This window comes from Podarcis filfolensis (genome assembly GCF_964270895.1).
Source record: "Podarcis filfolensis genome assembly, chromosome: 6".
In the NCBI taxonomy this organism is placed as follows: domain Eukaryota; kingdom Metazoa; phylum Chordata; class Lepidosauria; order Squamata; family Lacertidae; genus Podarcis; species Podarcis filfolensis.
The window spans coordinates 76278290-76299255 of NC_139609.1; the positions used below are offsets into that span (position 1 = coordinate 76278290).

Here is a 20966-nt window from a genome sequence, read left to right on the forward strand (position 1 = left end):
TTCAGGTTGCGTCCCACAGCAACCCAGAAGCACCGGAAAGGGTTACTTTCGGGTTTCGCCACTTGCACATGCACAGAAGTGCTAAATAGCGCATGCGCAGAAGCACCAAACTGCACACCTGCACAGATACAGCACTTCACATTGCCGGCTTTTCATGTTGCGAACAAGCCTCTGGAACGGATCCCATTCGCAACCAGAGGTACCACTGTACTTCATCAATTTATAATTTTGAAAGCCAAATTTAGCTTCCCATATACAAATTTAAGACTGTGCTGTGGTATGCTAGTTACATCTATATTTAGCTTGTCTTCTAAAAAAGAGAGCGTGTCCGCCATCGCTGACAGTCTTGAAGCAGCTCTGGGGTACAGGGCCCTATGGAATGGGGTACATCTGACATAATCAGTGATGGGGGGGGAGTGGCATTCAGCTCCCCCTCATAAGGTTACCAGGCAATGAGAGGTCCTCTTTCTTTCAAAGAAAAGATAAAGTATTTTACAGGGGGTGACTCTTGGGTATTCATTCCCCAGTACTTTTAAGAAGTTAAAAAGGACAGGTACAGGGAATCTGATTATTCTGCCTCGGGAATAAGTTGGTTTAGCTTGATGGTCCTCAGCAAATATCAAGCACAAGATAATAGCAAATGCAGGCAATCACTCTCGGTCAAATGTCTAGCTTTATTTTAGAACCTAGAGAAACTTTCTGTTATTCACAGTCATGGAAGTTCCTATTCACCAGAAGAATAAAAAATCAAGATAATAATAAAACAACAACAATAACAACAATAATTTATTATTTATACCCCGCCCATCTGGCTGGGTTTCCCCAGCCACTCTGGGCAGCTTCCAACAAAATATTAAAATACAATAGTTCTTCAGATATTAAAAGCTTCCCGAAACAGAGCTGCCTTCAGATGTCTTCGAAAAGTTTGGTAGTTGCTTTTTCCTTTGACATCTGGTGGGAGGGCGTTCCACAGGGCGGGCGCCACTACCAAGAAGGCCCTCTGCCTTATTTTATAAACTTTTTATAAAAGAATGGAAATGGTTTATAGAATATTTACAGATAAATTGTAAACAGGTAAGATCATTGGCACGATTATTGCAGTTTTATAAGAGTATATATTTAAAGTAGATGAATAAATGAGCAAATTAAGTTAATTTGGATATGCAGAGGATATTAAAAATAAATTTAAGGAACTGCAGAAAGAGGGGAAGTCAAGTTTTGCAATGTTAAAATGATTGTAAAATTAGTGAAATGTATAAAACTAGTGAAATGTATAAACTTGAAAAGTATAAATAAAACTTGAAAAACTGGGGGGAAAAGAAGTTCCTATTCACCAGGGTGGGGGGAGTGAGTGATCTGTAATCAAAATTCCTAATACAGTGGTACCTCGGGTTAAGTACTTAATTCGTTCTGGAGGTCCATTCTTAACCTGAAACTGTTCTTAACCTGAAGCACCACTTTAGCTAATGGGGCCTCCTGCTGCTGCCGCGCCACCGGAGCACGATTTCTGTTCTTAACCCGAAGCACTATTTCTGGGTTAGCGGAGCCTGTAACCTGAAGCATATGTAACCTGAAGCATATGTAACTTGAGGTACCACTGTAATTCAATACAAAATAATACTGAAAGGCAATTTGAGTATTACACTCTTGCAAACAATTAGCACTTGTGTACTTCAGCTGAACTATGCTAAATAAAGTATTGTATATTTGGTTTGCATTTCCCATCCTAGCAGCTATACAAAGACGTCTGTCTGTATTTCACTGTACTGTCATATAAATTAAATGGGTATGGCTCTACACAGAAGGGAATTCATAACATCAACAAAGTGAAAAGCTCCTAGGTTGGCTGCAGTCATTCATTGCTCAGCACTCCTCCTTGCTCAGATTCCACACCCCCCCCGTCAATATTAGGGTATTGTTTTGTATACCTGAAGGAGCATCTCCACCCCTGTCATCCAGCCCTCTGACATCTAGAATCACATGGGAAGGACCTCTCTTCTCCAACCCTGAGTCTCAATCTTCCACCACCACACCATCTTCTCTGCCTTCCTACTGGTCCATCTGAGTCTGCCAAAGCATTCCAAATTCTGATGGAGCCAAGGGGTCCACGGCACATGGAGAGATGGAAGTGCATTTATTATCATTATTTTTGACTGCTCTTTTGTGCAAATCTGGTATAAAAGCGGTACCTCGGTTTAAGAACAGTCCTGTTTATGAACGATTTGGTTTATGAACTCCACAAAACTGGAAGTAGTGTCCCGGTCTGCGAACTTTACCTTGGTCTAAGAATGGAATCTGAATGGTGGGAGGCCTCACTAGGGAAAGCGCGTCTCAGTTTAAGAACGGACTTCCGGAATGGATTAAGTTCATAAACTGAGGTACCACTGTACTAGAAAAGTTGTTCTTCAAAAATAAAAATTAAAGAAATGTAAAAGATGCTGTTGCAAGGACAAGCAAATACGTGTGTGCATGCCCACAGCTGGACAGGTTTCCGGAACTTATGGATGACAGGAAAATACTACTTGATGGGAGGGGACAACAGCATACAGAACAAATAAATTCCATGAACCCACTAGTATGGTCAGGAAACATCAAGACCGATTTCAGAGGCATAAAACTGAAAGCACTTGTGTGTGAACAAAGTTGCACAACTGCACACAGTGGAACAGCAATCCACATACATATTATTGCCCTGGTGTGTGCACAGCCCTCTGTTAATGCCGCATTCGTAAAAGAGTTTTGCAATCTGATGCCAGCAAGAAACTTGAGGGTAATTGTTGGCATATGCCCCCTAGACCACAACCTGATATTTGAAAATACAGAAAGTAATCTCAGCAACATCTGTCAGTGAGAGAATTGTCATGTCATGATGATAATGAATCTGAAGCATTAGAGTCTTAGCTTTCTGACAGAATCCGTGCATGTTTTCGGAATGCTAGACTAATCTTTAGTGAATGCAACACAAGCAAACAATTCAGTGGTAGAGATCTGCTCTGCATGCGTAAGGTCTTTGGTTCAATCCTTGGCCTCTCCTGGTTGGAAACAGCTCCTGCCTCACAGTAGTACAATTTTGAGCTAGATCAACTTGTGGTCTAACTCAGTATAAGGCAGCAACTACCTGTGAACTCAAACTAACAGTTTAGGTTTGACTTAACATTGGAACGGCCATAGAGTCCACTCCAATTACTGCTGGCAAATTGATTTACAGGTACCCAGTGGAAGCTCTATCAAAAAATGTTGTCGTGCCCTTAGATAAACTAACCAGATAGGAAACACTTATTTTTATATATTTATTTTATTTATTAGACTGACATTCCACCCTTCATCAGAAGCTCTCAGGGCTGTTCACAATATAAAAACACAAATAGTTAAACAGAAAGAACAAAACAATAACCCCCTTTTCCAATGCTGAACTTCTGAACTCTGGCAAGTCAATCCAGTCTACATCTGAACTCTTGCAAATCTTATCTTCTTTCTTTTCAAACACTAGACTGTAAACAAGAAGATAGCCCAAAACACAAGCCATCTCATGAGGTACGCAAAATTCAAAAGTGTTAGGAAAATCAGTCCTACTAATGACTATTCTCAAAAGAGAACTAACAAATCTGGAAGTGTTTAATATCTTAGTTTTGAAGCTTGTTACGAGCCAGATGGCTCAGTTTTAGCACACCAAGACTGCAGCACAGGGCTAGAACATTTGAGTCATTATTGACTCAGAAGAAAATAAAACACTCCATGTTGCCTCCATGCTTCCCAAGGTGATTTCATTTTCTTACAAATTCTTCAACCCAAATATTAGCAGCTCTCCCCCTTGAACTTAGAAGACAAGCTCCAGACATCACTTTTTTATATAATAAAAAAACAACCAGTGCTCAGGAAGTAGTAGTAAGCGGCACTGTTAATACAGAAAGAGAGTGTGGTTTAGACTTGTATATCAAAATATCAGGCAGGGAGATTAATATCACACCAGAGATAATGCTTGCTTCTTGTTCCCACAGCTAGAACAGTGTGGTTAATTTGACTGATCACAAGTAAAACGAAACTTAAAACAGAGCCTCTGAACCTAGGACTGACCACACCTGCTCCTGCTGCAATTAAAAAATGCCCCAAACTCCTGCACAGCGGGAGAACGTTAAATTGGCATCACATTTTCAGTAAACATGGGAAGAGGAGGGACAAAAAAAGAGGGTTACTGCTAATGAACTATTCAGACTAGCACAACCATTCTTGGCTGCACCAAAAGGATGATTTTTTTTAAAAAAAGGGAGAAAAAGCAAGAAACTGATAAGAGAACTAAAAGGCTGAGAACACAGGTGGCTGCTTTCATATAACTCAGGCGGCTGAGTTCATACAGCTCAGTACCAACTGGCACCACCACCCAGAGTTTTAGACAAGGGTCCCCCAAAACCTACCTGGAGCTGCTGTGAATTAAACCACGATATTTTGCATGCAATGCAAATGCTCTACTGCTAGAGCCCATTCCAAATTAGCCCTCTTACAATACATTGGCTATTTTGTTAACCATTTTCAAACGCAAATATGTAAAGAAACAAGAATTCAGAAACAGATATCAACGCATCTTGCAACATTACCTCAAGGACCGCCTCTCCCCATATGAACCAAACCTGACCCTGCGATCAACACCGGGGGCCTTCTTTTTGTGCCTCCTTCACAAGGGGCCCAGAAGGCAGCAACACACAAACAGGCCTTTTCTGTGGTGGCTCCCTACTTGTGGAATGCTCTCCCCAGTGAGGCACTCCTGGAGTCTTCATTACATATCTTCAGGCACCAGGTGAAAACTCTTCTCCATTACCAGGCCTTTGGCTGTTTAACATTCTGTTTAACATTTATAAATGTGGGGGGGGTTACTGGTTTGTTTCTGTTTTCTTATGTATTTTGTATTTTCATTTGGTATTTTTATGTTGTGAACAATCCTGTGATCTTCGGATGAAGGATGGTATACAAATTTAATAAACAATAGTAATATTCTACTGTGCTCATAATGATTATTGTTGAGCATAAGAAATGCTTCCAGGCAACTTCATCTCACCTTATTGGATTTTGTTTATATTTCTGGAAGGGAAAAATCTAATGAATATAAATCCATCACCATAAGTGTGCATATGGACCCATAGTACAATGTTTTTTTCTATTCCTTAAAATAAGTAAGTCATGCCTGGGTTTTAGATGACAAGAGCTAGATGACAAGTTTTAGGTATCTGTCCTTTAGCTGGGCCGAAATTTTTCTGGAAAAAACTTTCCTACGCACTTTTCTCTGGTGTCTAGTATTTTTCCAGTACCACCAAAGCTTTGGTGTTGCCACAAAGGTGTACAAACATCTTCAGAGCAAACTAATTCCAATGTGAAGAGTAAAGCAAACCCATATTTCCGAGACATGAGGTAACTCTGTTTGGGAAGACGCTTTTGCCAACAATGAAATGAACAAGTATCTAAAAGCAGGATGTATGGAAGGCTCGCAATGTCACGGTGAAAATGTGGCCAACAGCATGGGAAGGCCGCTTCACAAAAAAACATATTGTTCTGTGTGGTGCTGCCTGTAGGTGACCCACGCCACAGATTTTCTGAATCAGGCCTTATGCTGTCACAGCTGGTGCCTTTAATATCTCATTGTCTACCTGAACACACTTGCTTTCAACTGTGCTGGAGAAAAGTAAAGGCACCTCTCTCACTTAAAGGTTCACTCTTCTACAGTGGCTATCTGGTGTTCAAGAATGAACATCTTGATATTCTACAAGAAACATTTTTCTTGTTGAGTTTCTCACCAACTTTTTAACTAAACACAGTGCTTCAGCAGGTAAAAGGTTTTGTATATTCTTAGCCCAATAGAAGAATTGATCCAATAAAGAAAATTCTCATTCCAATCAATCACAATCCTAAATTTTTAAATAAACTTTGTGAAGTGTTGGGTTCACTTTTCTGCTCCTGTTCTAACTACCCTTACCCAATAAATGAGGGTTATAATTATTCCCAGTCTAAGTAAAATGGATTTGTTTATTTAACAGACCTTAAAGAGGTTTACAAAAAAACCCAACAATATTAAAGTTAGCAATAAAGGACAGTTAAAAAGAGCTACTAATAAAGGATATAGCTTTTGCCTCTAACCTGTTGTATAACGGGCAACCTGTTAAAAGCAGCCACTTCTAAACAGACACTAAACACAACCAATTGTCACTGTGGAAAAATGTACCAGTTGGCAACCATTGTGGAAATATCAATAACTACTTACTTTCAGAAGCCAACACCGGCTTGTTTACAGGGCACAAAATTAACCCAGAGAACTTCCATGTGAGGTGTGGGCACAATGTTCACTTTGAATCAGGGTTCAAATCCCATGAGAGAATCTACCCTTCCAGCTCTAGTCCCTCATCTGCAAATAGAGACTAATTCTAGCTGACTTCATGGAGCTTTTCAAAGGCTGATTGAGGGAAGCAAGGAAATCACCCTTCCTCTCCTTTGACCTCATAGTAACACGAAAGGAATTTCTAAGTATTCATTAAATGCACAGTGAGAACCAAAGCTCATATAGCTCCTCAGAGGCTGAAACCCCAGGGCTGGCAACACCTCATATACCCAGTTTACAATCTTCTGAAAGGTGAATGCTGGCAGCCAGCGATACCCAACAGCAAAACTGTATTCAAACCTGCGTCCTAATCCCAACTCCAAGGTTTGTCAGGATGCAGTGCACTTCAGCTCCTCATTTGCGATAAAGGAGTCCCACCATGCTGTTATAAAGACATTAAAACCAACAGGAAAATATATTTAAATTTCATAAGATGCCTAACACAAATACTTGTTTGTCTTGCAGCGTCAATCGTTTCTAACAATTCATCTCTCGCTGACAGATGAGATGCAGTACGGATGAAGAAACCCAAATAGCAGAAATGGTTCAGGTGCCAAGGCACCTATGTTCCAGAATGAGCATAACAAAGACACTGAATATCTTCTTCACAGGGCTCTTACGTAAATGATACATAATGTTTATATGTTATTAGCAAGAACAACACAAGACAAATTGTGTGTCTATTTCAGGGCCCTTTGGGAGAGTTATTATTTTGTTCTGTTCCTTAGGAACATATGAGTCTTGCCGGGTTAGACTGAAACCTGCCTAGTCCAACCTGCCTAGTCCAACATCCCATTTCCCAGAGTGGTCCACCAGATGCCTCTGGGAAACCCACAAGCAGGACATGAGCTTGCAGTATGTCTAACTTGTTGCTGCCACTGCTCCTCTTCCTGTTCTTTATAATACCTCTTATTCTGGAGACAGCATATAGAGCTGTCATAGGATAGTGACTAGAGTAACTAAGACTTGGGAGGCCAGGAACGGTATTCAGCCGAGTTTCAAAATTAGTGGATCTATATTAGTCATCTTCATTAATTTCATTGGGTCTACTCTTGAGTAAAATAAAAGGCAGGGCCACACCATACATTTAAAGTACATGCAGTATACATTTAAAGTGAATGACTTTCCCCAAAGAATCCTGGAGACTGTAGCCTGTTAAGAGTACTGGGAATTGTAGCTCTGTGGGGAAAACTAGAATTCCCAGGATTTCTGTGTTTTAAATGTGCCCTGGACATGCTTTAAATGTATGGTGTGGACCTGCCCTTAGTTGAATACCACCCTAGGGTTCAAATCCTCACTCAGCCATGAAGCTCAGTGTGTGATCTTGAGCCATTCACTCTTTCACAGTCTAACCTACCTTTCAGGGTTGTTGTGCAGGATAAATGTAGGGGGGGGGGGTGACCAAATAATTCACTTTGAGCTTCTTGAAGAAAATGTGAGACATAAAAGTATAAACAAATCCAGCCTTTGCAACTAGACGACCTTGGAGAGCCACTGCTATGCATTTGCAATCACAGAGTCCTATGTTCAATTCCATGTATTCCCAGTTAGGGAAGCCACTGTCAGTCTAAGTTGACGAAGCTGGGCTAGATATGGTTTGACCCAGTGCTTTTTTTCTAGAAAAAGAGGTGCCGGACCTCACCATGAACACCTCCCTCGTTCTCTTAGAATGGCAATTGCAACCACCTGAAAGGTGCCGGAATTGAGTTCCTGTGAGTCTCCCCTGAAAAAAGCCCTGAGTCTACCCCCATAAGGCAGCTTTACATACATCTTTGTTTACTTCGACTGGAGTCCATGACAAACAAACTGAAGCAATATCCTGCAGATGTATACAGATTTGTAAACGTATCAATGGGAATGTTCATACATTCAGCTACGAAAGAAATTTTCCTAACGCACTTTGCACATTCATGCTGCAGTCTTGCTGTGTACAAGCTGCATTGGCTATAGTGGGGTTTATTCCTGAGTAAGCATGCATATGACTGCACTGTAAAATTGATGGTCAGGGAACAGGGAATATGAATTTTTAAAAATTATCGTCATCGGATCTGGACTAGAATTGCAACACTTCAACACACAGCCAACTTAATTAACATAGCAACAATTAAGCAAGGCCTCTCTGCTGCTATAAACACAATTCTCCTTTCAGTTCATTTCCTTCTTCTCCTCACAGGTTCTCTGCTCCACTTGATTTTGTTGCTCTTTTGTAATCCTTCATGCTCTTACGGGGGGGGGGGGTGTCAAATTCATTCGCCATAAGTAGTTCCAGTTCATGAGAAAACTTTTGGCTCTTCGCTATCCATGGAGAATTAGCCAGCAAAGTTTCTTAGGACACAATGATCCCAAGTTTGGGACTAACAGAATGCAAGTGCTTACATGGAAAGAACATGGAGTAAACTAAAATCTAAATTAAAATTGCAGATGGGGGAAAATATTGCCCAAAATAATAAATGGTTACACTGTGTTTGTTCCCAACACCTGCGATTAGAACTCTTGATGGGTGGGATTGAGAAAAGGTTAAAAAATAAAGATTTGATAGGGGAAGGATAAATGTTATGGGAGTACATAAAGTATTAGATTTCAGAATTTCTTCCTTTCTTTAAAAAAAAAAAATCCAGCAGGAGAGTTTTTAAAACATAATAATTCCAGACCAGTCATTTCCCAGAAATGTTAACCATCCAAGTGAAAGTGACGCAAGACCCCAGCACACGCTCTTTCCATCTGGGATTGGCATCCCACTCAAACATTTCCAGTTCCCAAGATCCTCTGCAGCTAGCTAAATGCAAATAAGAGGTCCCTGAGTCCAGAGAGGTCTTGCCTGCCAACGCAAGTCTTGCAGAAGGCCTGATTACAACACTACTCCTATCAGTGACATATTAGTTTTGGTTCCCGGTATCAGGAGAAGCAGAAAAACCTAGGTCTTAGGTTAGGATGGGAAGATATGTGTGTTGCTTCCAATAATTGCTGCAAATTCTTCAAGTGATCATCTTCAAATCATTTCACAGCAGTTGCTTCTGTTGGTTTTTATCACTGCTGTTCCCTGTTATTTATACAAAACCTGTAATGTGTTTTGTAAAAAAAAAAATTATCTTACCTGTCATCACAGTAATTCAAAAAAAGGCAAGTAACTATTATTCCTAATATACGGATGAGGAATCCAGATGGATGCAACCAGTCTACTCATTATATGCAACTGTGAGTAAATTTGCTCTGCCTTAAAAAAAGAAAAGAAAAAGCAACAATTGGGAGCAGCGGAAGGGCCTGTGGGAGTTTAAGTCTGTCCCTGTCCATTGTTCCCTCTCTCCCTAAAAATTGCTTCCACCTGCTTTTAGCCCTGCAGCGAACCATATACCAGTTCCCATACACTTCCACAAAGGGAAAAAAGAAGCTGGGGCAGATTTTGAGTGGAAGAGCGCTTCAAGAGGGAAGGCTTAAGCACACTGCCACTGGTCCGTAAATTTTCCACAGGCAACTGAACTCACTCTGTACAAAATTACACTTCAAAAAAATGTTATTTTGTACTAAAACCATAGCACACAGAGAAGGAAGAGTGGCTATGCTAAGTTTTGACTGGCGCTGCTCAGAGTCCAGGAACTTTTAGTGTCTCCTCTACTTGAACTTTTCCATTCCAGCTGGTCATCAGGATAACTTGTAGCCAATAACTTGCACCTGAGTTTGCTTATTCGATTATTTCCTCCTCCCTCCCAATCATTTTTTCTTTTTGTGTCATTACAAAAGGGGCTGTGATTTTTTAAATTTGGGGTGGTAGTGATTTGCAAGCCATTCTGGGAGTCTTTATTTTTTGGCTAAAGATAAGGAATTGGGGAAAGAAGCTTTAAATGAACAAAAATTAAAAAGTTCTTGGCTAGCTCGGACCACACCATCAAAAAAATCATTTTCTTTGAATTTCTAAGCAACAAAGACCAAGTGTGTCATGAACTTTTTTAGGCAGCTGCTACAGCCACTTGAAAGAAAACAAACCTGTTATGTTTATGCATCAATGTCAAGCTAAGTACTTAACGTGGTGTTGTTTTCAAAAAGGGAGAAAAGGCTCCGGAGAAAATGCCAGTGGTTTATTTTAATATACCAAATGCGGCTGCCAGTTTGAAGTTAGCAGCACGCTACAAAAACAGACTGCGCTAGCAGCCGCTTGTTACAGAGGATTATAAATGAGAAATGACACAGGTAAATACACTGTTCGCCAGAAGCTGGCATGAACGCAACATCAGGGCCAAGGAAAAGTGCAATGCACAATGCAACTCAATGCTGTTGTGACACACATACCAACTGCTCTCAACTGCGGCCCACTGCACCTCAATAAACAAATACCAACTTCTGACACACTGAGGAAATCTTAGCTTCCATGTTTAAAATCCACATTTCTAGTCCTCAGAAATATTTGGGAGAGGGTGTGTAGTGTTGGGGCGGAAGGGGGAAGGCATCCACATTCTATGAAAACCAGAAACTTGGTACTAAACTGATGTCTTACAAGGTAATTTACACAATATATTTTAACTGTACGTAATGTAGGCAACTTCTGAATAGAGCAGTTGTTTTTAACAAGAGTCAACACAGCCATGCCAATACACAGTGAATCTTTACATTGCAAAAATATTTTTCTGCATCATGTTTTCCTACTTTCAAAACACCTTCCTACTATTGCAACTTCCAGGATAAACAGCTTTCTGACCTTAAGAGATGCCTATTGGAATAAACAGCGAATGAAATCTTTTCACACCTGAAACACTTACAGATTTAATGTGGAATCACTTTTATAGAATAGAGTCCACTTCATCAAATAAAGCTGATGCTTGATTATTTTATATTTTTATATGTGTATGCATACATGTGTGTGTGTATACACAAACATATAAACATTTTTTTTAAAAAAAGTAGATTACCCTTTATTAGGAATTCAAAAGCAGTTTACAATAATCTTCATAAAAATCAGTACAATAAAACCAGGAAATATACAATGTCCACTGTATATATATATAAAAAATCACCACAGACCGTACTTTTTAGTATTTCATGGTCATTTGACCTCAGTTTATATTTCCCCCCCTATGTTTGTTTGTCCGTGTGGCTATATAAACACTGATAAATGCACACACCCTTGTCAAATGGGAAGAATACTCCAGGTATCTAAGTAGATTCCAGGCCACAAAAGTGTAGGCCACATTAAATTTGTAGTCTTCAAGGTGCTACAACATTCTGTCGCAGTCCCTCCTGCCACACACACACACACACACACACACACACACACACGGAGAGTTACATAGCTAGGGATGGCAATCTCAGAGATCAGGTAAAAAAATTTCTCAAGGCTTTCCTTTCCTTCCTAGCAAAATAACACAGTGCGAGAAGTAAAGAATTCAATGGGAAAATATGAAGGCAATGAGATCTAGGATCAGTGACAGAACCCAACAAGGGGAGGAAATATTATCAATAACAACATTTGTATAGTGCTTTCAAGTGTCTCATGGAAGTGTTCAAAGTGCTTCATAAGCATTATCTAGATGAAATCCTTTAAAATCCCGTAAAGCAGGTATGGCGAATCTGTGGCCCTCTAAATGTTGTTCAACTACAATTCCCACAATTCCTGATAAGTGGCCATGCCAGCTGGGGTTGATGGGAGTTGCAATCTAAAAACATCCTAGGTCCCCCATCCCTGCTGTAAGGTTAGTCAGTGTTATTATGGCTGGGTAGCCCGTAGCCAGGTACAGGTAATCAAAAGAAAATGAGCTATCCAGCAAGACTTTAGGGTAGGAGTGAACATCTTGGTGGGACTGAGAAACAATGATTAACCCTAACCTCACTTAACTGGGAGTAAGCCCCATTGAATTCAATAGGACTTACTTCTAAGTAGACGTAGTTAGAATTGATTGCACTGGAAGAAACCAGAGTCACCATAAATATAGCCCTTGCAGTGATTGGAAAGAAAAGTAAACAAACCAATGGAGAAGATTTTAAAGAAACTTTCTGAAGGGGCATAGAAGTTAGAAACCTAGAAAAGTTTAGCAAAGGTAGCATGTCTCTCTCTCTCTAATTCTTGCCATTCTTAAGGCAAGGGCCAGGCTGTCAAAAGCAAAGCTATTTAAGGAATGGAGTTGAGAGGCGGCTTTCCGGCTGAGATGGAGGAGTGGGAACCTGGATTGGACAAGTTACTAAAAAGTCCAGGGGCCAGAGGGGTGTGTGTGTGTGTGGATGACAAGAACGTGTAGGTATGGATTGCGTAAATAAGAGAGTCAGGAGAGCCAGCAGGCTCGAAGCATGGAGTGATCAGGTGGCCACCCCGTCCGGGGTGGGTGGGGAGTGAGAATCCTGCGACGGGGGGGGGGGGGAGAGAAGCCGTGGTTCTGGGAAGACAAAGGGACACGGATCCTGGAATGTGTTGATGTGGGAGAAGAACCATGTCCAGAAGCGCAGGGTGGGAGTTCCCGGAAAGGGGTGGGAGAAGCAATGACAGCCTGGGAGCCCAGGTTGGGGGTCCTGGGGCCAGGGGGAAAGGGCATGAGTGGGAACCGAGGGGGTGTAAGGTGGTGGTGGGGAAGACTTTGGAGGGGTCCTATGCTTGTTCCAGGGGAGAGAAGGGGGCATGAGGGACAGGGAGGGTCTGCGAGGAGTAGGGGGCGTGTGGGGGCCACTGACGGAGAGAGGGAAGGAAATTTGGGGGGTTTTAGGGGGTGCGAGCCCCCCAGGTGGCACTTACTGGAGTGGGACCAGCCATGGGCAGCACCTCCGAGGCGGGAGGGGGGCAGGCTGAGTTCGAGCCCCCGAAGGGTCGCCGCCGGGCGGGACTCACCTCCTGCCGTCGCGGCTTCGCCGGCTCCGGGTCCCGAGCGAGGCGGGAGGAGGAGGAGGCGCGTCCTGCTGCCCAGCTGCCGAGGCCCCGACGGCGGCTCAGTCCTGTGCGAGGGAGGAGGAGGGACGGCGCGTGGGGGGGGGCTGCCGAACCGACGTAAGGCTCGGGAGGGAGTGGACTCAGCGTGCTCGCAATGCTGGGAAGTGGGAAGGAGCGCGGGGGGCGGGCGGAGTGGCGAGCGCGGCGCGGGCGGGCGCAGCAAATAGCGCCGATTGGCAACACTGTAATCTGGAGTGGCCGCGAGGAGGGCGGGGGGAGAGGGAGGGATCTGGGCCTGGAGGGGAGGGCTGACGTCACCGGAGTCGGGGCCGGGGCGTGCGCGTGCGCCGTGCTGGCTAAAGTCGAGTTGGGCGACGTTGCTTTGCTCAGCCGGCGAGAGGGGAGATTGCTTCTTGTTTTCTCCCTCGGCTTCTGATTTTTCTGCGCCCCTTCCCCCTCCCCCAAATTCAGCAGTTGTTTCCATGTTTCCTCCTTTTATTTTATTTTCCAATTTTTTTAATTTGTTTTCTATAAACAGACAAACAAACATAAATCTTAAGTGTATTAATTCCACTTTTGTTTACATTGTTGGGTGACTTCCTCGACTCCCCCAGCTGAGTTTCAATGTATATGGTTGTAACAGTTTTCCAAAACTATTTTCACATAAAATTTACTTAGTCAATTAACATCTTTCTTTCTTTTCATTTTAACTTTAGACATATTATTCTATAACATCACATATTTAAACCCTAGGCCAATCTGGTACTTGCAAGAAGTTCTATTTAGGTTATCTTAGCATATTTAGCTAAATGGTCTTTAAATATTTAGCTAAATAGTCTTTAAATCCTCCTTTTATTAAAAGAAAACAAGATTGGTGGCCCCCAGCTCAGCAGAGCAGAAATTTGCAACGCCGGGACCTACATTTGGGATACCCCTTGGCGACCAGCAACATAGGGGTCCAGGGGTCTTTACCCCCCCATATTTTATTCAAGTTGGCACCCCTGACCAGCAAGGAGGTCTCTGGGCATTCATTGCCATTCAAATAGTGTGTGTGCTCCGTGTCATGTGATCGATTATGTGGGGTGGGGCTTACCTGCCTCTCCCCCCCCCCCAAATATTCAAGTTGGCACCCCTGGCCAGCAAGGAGGTCTCTGAGTAACCACTGCTATCTTCTTCAATGGGGCTGTTCCATGACAGATCACACCTTTACAACCTCTGTGCTGCTGACCCTCAAACTTTGTGGTGGTTGAAATACATACAGCAACAACAAATCAATTTGAGCCATGCGACTCAAATTGGGTCCACTAAACAATGTGCACTAGAGTTGCTTATGGGGCCCCTATGGGATTAGAGGTCCTGAAGCTTAAGCTTTATTGGTTTCATAGTATATCTGACCCTGCCTGCAAGCTATGGCAAAAGGGGCACAATGCTGCACATCTGAAGAGCCCTGTTGGCTCAAGACTAGGGCTCCTCCAGTCCTCACAGTGGCCAAGCTGTGGGCCAGCAGGACCAGAGCACAGCAGAATTCTCCCCAGTTGTGATTCCCAACAACTTTTATTCTCAGAGGCATACTTTCTCCCAACAGTGGAGGTAGAACTTACTCGTCTGGCCACTGTCACCATAAATTGGTCTAAATCCTTTTAAAGCCATATAGCCGCCACAGGGTTTTGCACCAGTTGGAACCTCCAAACCAGGCCCATAGACCCAGAGCCGTCTCTGCCATTAGGCCGCCTGACGTGGCTGCCTCAGGCAGAAGAAGTGCACAGGATGACAACCCTAAAAGGGCTGCTGACCCCTTTATAGGGTAAAAAAAAGCACATGGTCTTAAAACCTGACACATGGGAGCAAGAAAAGGGGGATTTGTGAAAGGACAGTTTTGGAGTGTGCTGCCATGTGGATGAGTGCATGGATTAGCATAGCACACAGGTCTCAACTACTTGTCCCCTAGTTGACTTGCAGTGTGACAATGTAACCCACCCTCCAACAAGGCTATTTAAATATACCTACTCAATTGACATTAAATTTAACCTGGGAGTGAGTTAGGATTGCACTATCAACTGGTAGAAGCAAGGGGAAGTACCATTGGCTGCTGATCTCATCTGGGCCATGGTTGGCCAAGTTGTGTCCCCTTCCATCACCACTTTTGATAAGCCACAAACCAGGGGAAAGACTCCTTGAAAATAGGGCACTATTCTAATTTGTCAGAAATGTTCACAAAATTGTTAGTCTGTTTTTTGTTTTGTTTTCTGTTGTGTACTGTCTCAAGGCATATGTTTGCCAGATACAGTACAGTGGTACCTCAGGTTAAATACTTAATTCGTTCCGGAGGTCCGTTCTTAACCTGACACTGTTCTTAACCTGAAGCACCACTTTAGCTAATGGGGCCTCCTGCTGCCGCCGCACTGCCGCCGGAGCACGATTTCTGTTCTCATTCTGAAGCAAAGTTCTTAACCTGAAGCACTATTTCTGGGTTAGCGGAGTCTGTAACCTGAGGCGTATGTAACCTGAAGCGTATGTAACCCGAGGTACCACTGTACTTGTCAAATGATTTTTTAAAAAACCCTTCAGAGAACAGGAGCTTGTGGCTTCCTAAGCAGTTGCAATGCTATGCATGTCTATTCAGAAGTAAGTTCTATTAACTTCAACAGGATAGCAGTTTAGGCAATTCATCCTTCAGGGACAGTTTTTTGTGTAATGAGACCAAGCAATGTGACAATACGGGGACAGTTTTGTAGTTTATTCATATTCCAGAGAATGGCTTCAATAATGCAAACTTTTCTCATAGGGGCAAGGTTCAAAAAGAAGGGATTAACTATGAATGCAGGGCAAAAACCATGCATGTTTACTCAGAAGTAAGCCCCACTGTGCGTAATGGTGCTTAGTTCCAGTCAAGTGAGAATAGGACCGCAACATAGTATTATAATTATTGAAATAAATACGATGTCTATGAAACAAAACACACACACTAAAATAACCAAAACAGACACTGTTTATCTTGAGAACACTTGGGGGTGGGGTGGGGAAAATAGTAGGTTCAGAAAGTAACACATCAGTTTACAACCAGTTACTTTTGTTACAAACAATGTATTCACCATTTTTTATTTAAAGGTACAATTTATCAGGCTTCAAGCTGTCTCTCCTGTAGAGTTCAGGCTAAAAAGAACATAAACTTGTTTCATACATACGGGTGTGACTTTATAAATAAAAATATGTGCCAATATACTTCCTGCACTCTTGCTATTTCCATTTCAGGATGGCTTCCCAGTACAGCCTGTTTAGATAATGATGTATTTGCACACACCTGACTACAGTCTTCACCCTGCACTGAGTCACCGGAATGGCACCTATTGATTTCAATGGGACAACAATATTTAACTGCCTCACCCTGAAGATCTGCTTTAGATGATGGTGCAAACAGTAGCATGTGCCACCACACCTAACAGGTGGGGCTGTGCCTGCATGGAGGCTGGAGGAACAAAGGACCTTATACAAGGTCAGCTTACCTGATATTGTCTACTTTGACTGACAGCATCTCTCAAAGAATTGTCCCATAACCTGATCCCTTTAGCTGGGGATGCCAGGGGCTTTCAGTATATAAAGGGTATCTTTTATATATTTATATATATCTTTTAAGATTCCTAGGCTGTGTGCACACCACACATAATTTCCCCCAAAGAATCCTGGGAACCTTACAGAGCTACAATTCCGCGCACCCTTAACAAACTACAACTCCCATGATTCTTTGGGGGAAGTGATGCACTTTAAATCCATGGTGTGTATTCAGCTTTTTGAGTTGGGTCAAATATCAATTCAATGCTACCATACTTAAAATTAATAACATAAATACTGAGACTTAACTTCTACACCATAAACTTAAAGCACATGACTTTCCCCAAAGTATCATGGGTAGTGTGGTTTGTCCCTACTACTCCCCAAGCCCCATTAACAAACTACAGTTCCCAGGGTTCTTTGGGGTAAGTCATGTGCTTTCAATGTGCATTACATGCATGGTGTGGATGTATGTATGGTTTGACCTCTGTTGCTCCACTTCTCAGCAGAGCTTCCAAAGAACCCTATGGAAGGAAAGTCATAAAAAAAAAATACAATAAATGTCAATACACGCTTTAACAACAAAGGGCAATAAGCAAATGATGCAACAGAATCGTAAAACCAAACAGGTCATAATCACTACTCACTTTATGCCACTTTTAATATGCACTCAAACAACAAAAGCGTGACCACAAAAAACTGCATATGAAACCATTCAAAACAATGTCATAATAACAAAAGTATGTAATAAAGCAACAGCAAACTTTTTCTTTCCCCCCCAAAAAATTACAATAATTTTGTCACCAGCAGGAAAGAAGCAGCCTCTGGCCTAGATGGCAGCAGCAATTGGAGGGTGACTCCTTTTAAAATAACTGCAGTGGGAGATGAGAACACAACACTCAGGTCAGCAGATGGGTATACCATCTCTCAGGGAAGAGTTGTATCCAGTTAAGTTAGGCTCATAGTAGACTTATTTAAATCAATGAAGTCCATTCATTTTACTGGGTCTACTCTGAGTAAACTAACATTGGATACAACCCCAAGTCTACAGGAATTCAGCTGAATAATATGGTGCCAAGTAGCTACTGAGCTGAGGGATAGCTCAGTTGGTAAAGCATGAGACTGTCAATCTCAGGGTCATGGGGTTCAAGTCCCACGCTGGGTGAAAGATTCCTGCATTGCAGGATGTTGGACTAGATGATCCTCATGGTCCCTTCCAACTCTACAATTCTATGTTCTTTGAGGGAGAATTGTAGCAGATTGAAATTGCTGGTTGGCCACAATCCCAGAACTTTATGGTGATACAATAATAAATATTAAAATTTCAGCACCAGCTCAGGAAAGCAAAAGGCTCATTTTCCAAACAGAATAGTCTTCACTGTCATTTGAAACGTTGACATTGAGCTTGGGGATGTGAGTTCCAAAGATAGAGAGCCAACACTGAGAAGCCTCATAGCTCAAACAGTGGCAGAACCATCAACTGAACTTCCTCAGACAATAGCAGACCCCACGGAATGGGAGGAACATATAAACAAAAGTGTTGATTTAAATAAGCCTCCACCACCTAGTGCCCTCCAGATGTTTTGGACTACAACTCTGATCAACCCCAACCAGCATGGGAGTTGTAGTTTGGAAACAGCTGGAAGACACTAGATTGGTGAAGGCTGATTTGATTCTAAGCCTTAAAACCAGAAACCACAGGACTCATCCATTAAATCCCATGACCCACTAGTTGAGATCGCTCATGTGCCCTGAGTGACTTTATATTTAGTCTGCACCTTCTGCATTTAATTTCCCTCTGACAGCATTGTTTATAATTCCACCATACCACAACCATGTGTGCACCTGTAACTCAGGAAAAGCATTTCATGGCTTCTGATTATAGTTTGCAGAAATGTATGTCATAATAGATTTTATAGTCTTTAAGGTGCCACAAGTGTCTCTGTTGGTTTTGAAGACATTTCTGTGGAAATGCATGTGAGAGAGTAATTAGGTTTGATAGATTTTATGATATGTGAAATGTCTAGGTTTTTATACTTATTAAAGACATTTTAAATTGTTATTCATATGTGAATTAATAGACTAAGCTAAAAATTATATTTACATATTGGTAAAAGCAATATTTCTGAAGCAAAAACATGCTTTGTAGAGGACTTCCGGGGAAGATGGCGCCGGGTCAAGTCTCAACTGAGTCTCTGCTGCGTGAGTAGGAGCTCCAGCGATCAAAGTACCCTGATAAAAAGATCAACCTATGAAAATATCTGCCAACTTTTATCAGTAAAAGACTCCAGGAGCTGTCGGGTGGACTTTTAAACCTCCCCTCCCCTTTAAAGCTACTTAAATCAACTTTGAACCACCTCCCTTGAAAAACCCATAAAGCTGTGGGCTGGATAAAATAGCCCCATTTATTTCTGAGTACAAGACAATGTTGCAAAGAACTGGGGATTTCACCTTTACAACCTGTAACAACTCCCACAAAGAAAAAACAGGCCAAAATTTCAACCTACTTTGTAGAGTATGGACATGTTTGCTTGCCATTCACAGTTTTTATAAACATATTACAAATTATTATTATTATTATTATTATTATTATTATTATTATTTAATTGCTATCTTTTTCATCAATTAAATGAGTTTTAATTGATATTTCTATCCAGCGCTAGAAATGACATTTGATACATCCAAGCAAACTGAGTTGGCCATCTCCTGAGTGCACATTTTTTTATCTTTGCCCTGATCTCAGAGACCCTCAACAAAACTGTGGACAAATACCTGATGTTTTCCAAAGCACACAATCCATGATCACTGCATTTTGAAATCAGTCAGCCCTGAAAGTGAATCCATCCAGGCTTGGCTAAGGTTTTGTTTCACTGCATGGGAATTTACATTCTTCAGGGAAACTGACACTGAGTTTCAGTCATTTTTTATTTTTATTTTTTTTTATCCCTGTGTTACTGTTTGCTGAATCACCTCTTTTGAAAAGCCTCTTTGTTGATCTTCTGAGGAAAACCAGAGCCCCCTTTTCAGAGAACCATCTGAGAGGAGGCAGAGAGAAGAAACAGCACACTTTGCCATGCTTCCTCCCTCTGTCTCTCTCTGTGTCTTTAAATGGCTCTTTATCGCTCTTCCTGAGAGAAGAGTGGGCAGGCTGGGAAATCCCTTTAAATGTCCCTCCTCCTCTCAGTGGGGATTCCCTCTGACCTGAAGCAGTGTGGTGAAGCAGAGAGAAGGAGAGGGTGTCACAGAGTCAGTTGCTAAGGGAGGGCTGCTGTGTCTCCTTTTTACTCTAGACCACAGCAATGCAATGTGGAAGCAACAGCAGCAGCAGCAATAACTTGTTCAAACCCAGAACAATGTCTCACTCCTCACCTCCCCAAGTACTGTATATTTTTGCTTGTTATTTGTCTGCCAAAGCAGGATTCCTGGACTGACTGCTAAAGAAGCATGGTGGGCTCACCCATGCTCCCACTTGCCCCATGCCTAGGAAGCACGGGTCTGAGACGTTTTCTGCTTGCCCTGCACTATCTAGGCACAGGTCCAAGTGGTTGGGCCCTTGCCCCACACCTTTTCCTGGGAAAACTCACTCTTTAGCTCTGAATCGGAGCAAACATCAGTCTGGAGTAAACTCAAATGTTTGCTTAGATCGGGGTCAGCAAACTTTTTCAGCAGGGGGCCGGTCCACTGTCCCTCAGAGCTTGTGGGGGGCCGGACTGTACTTTGGGGGGGGGGGGGATGAACGAATTCCTATGCCCCACAAATAACCCAGAGATGCAGTTTAAATAAAAGGACACATTCTTCTCATGTAAAAACATGCTGATTTCTGGACCGTCCGTGGGCCGGATTTAGAAGACGATTGGGCCAAATCTGACCCCCGGGCCTTAGTTTGCCTACCCATGGCTTAGATTGAGCACTAAAGTGTTTGTGTCCCCCCCGGGGGGGGGAAGCAACAGGAGAAGAGGAAGTGTAGATAAACCCACAGTCGCTACACTCACACTTTCTTTCTATATATCTTGCCGTCTTCTTGTTTATATTCCATGTATCTGTCTAGGGAACCAGCATTTGACATGCAATGGCATGTTATTAGATATTTTTTGGTTGTACTGTGGGCCACTTTGGAATGGATATAGCAACAGCAATGACAACAGGTTCCTGAGAGGTGTTGCTTTGGTTTCCCCCATTACTAATACTCTTACAATACCGAGGAACTGAAGT

At 42.3% G+C, this 20966-nt stretch overlaps 1 protein-coding gene across 2 annotated transcripts in view; it reads right to left on the minus strand.

Moving 5' to 3' along the window:
- ZHX3 (zinc fingers and homeoboxes 3) overlaps window positions 1-13362 on the minus strand; it is a 49330-nt gene extending 35968 nt beyond the window's left edge. The window contains exon 1 of one of the 2 annotated variants that reach the window (XM_083618488.1): window positions 13167-13362. The gene's annotated coding sequence lies outside the window, so the exon portion shown is untranslated. Of the gene's footprint in view, window positions 1-13073 lie in introns of both variants that reach the window. The other variant, XM_083618489.1, reaches the window with a different exon arrangement.
- Window positions 13363-20966: the final 7604 nt, after the last annotated feature.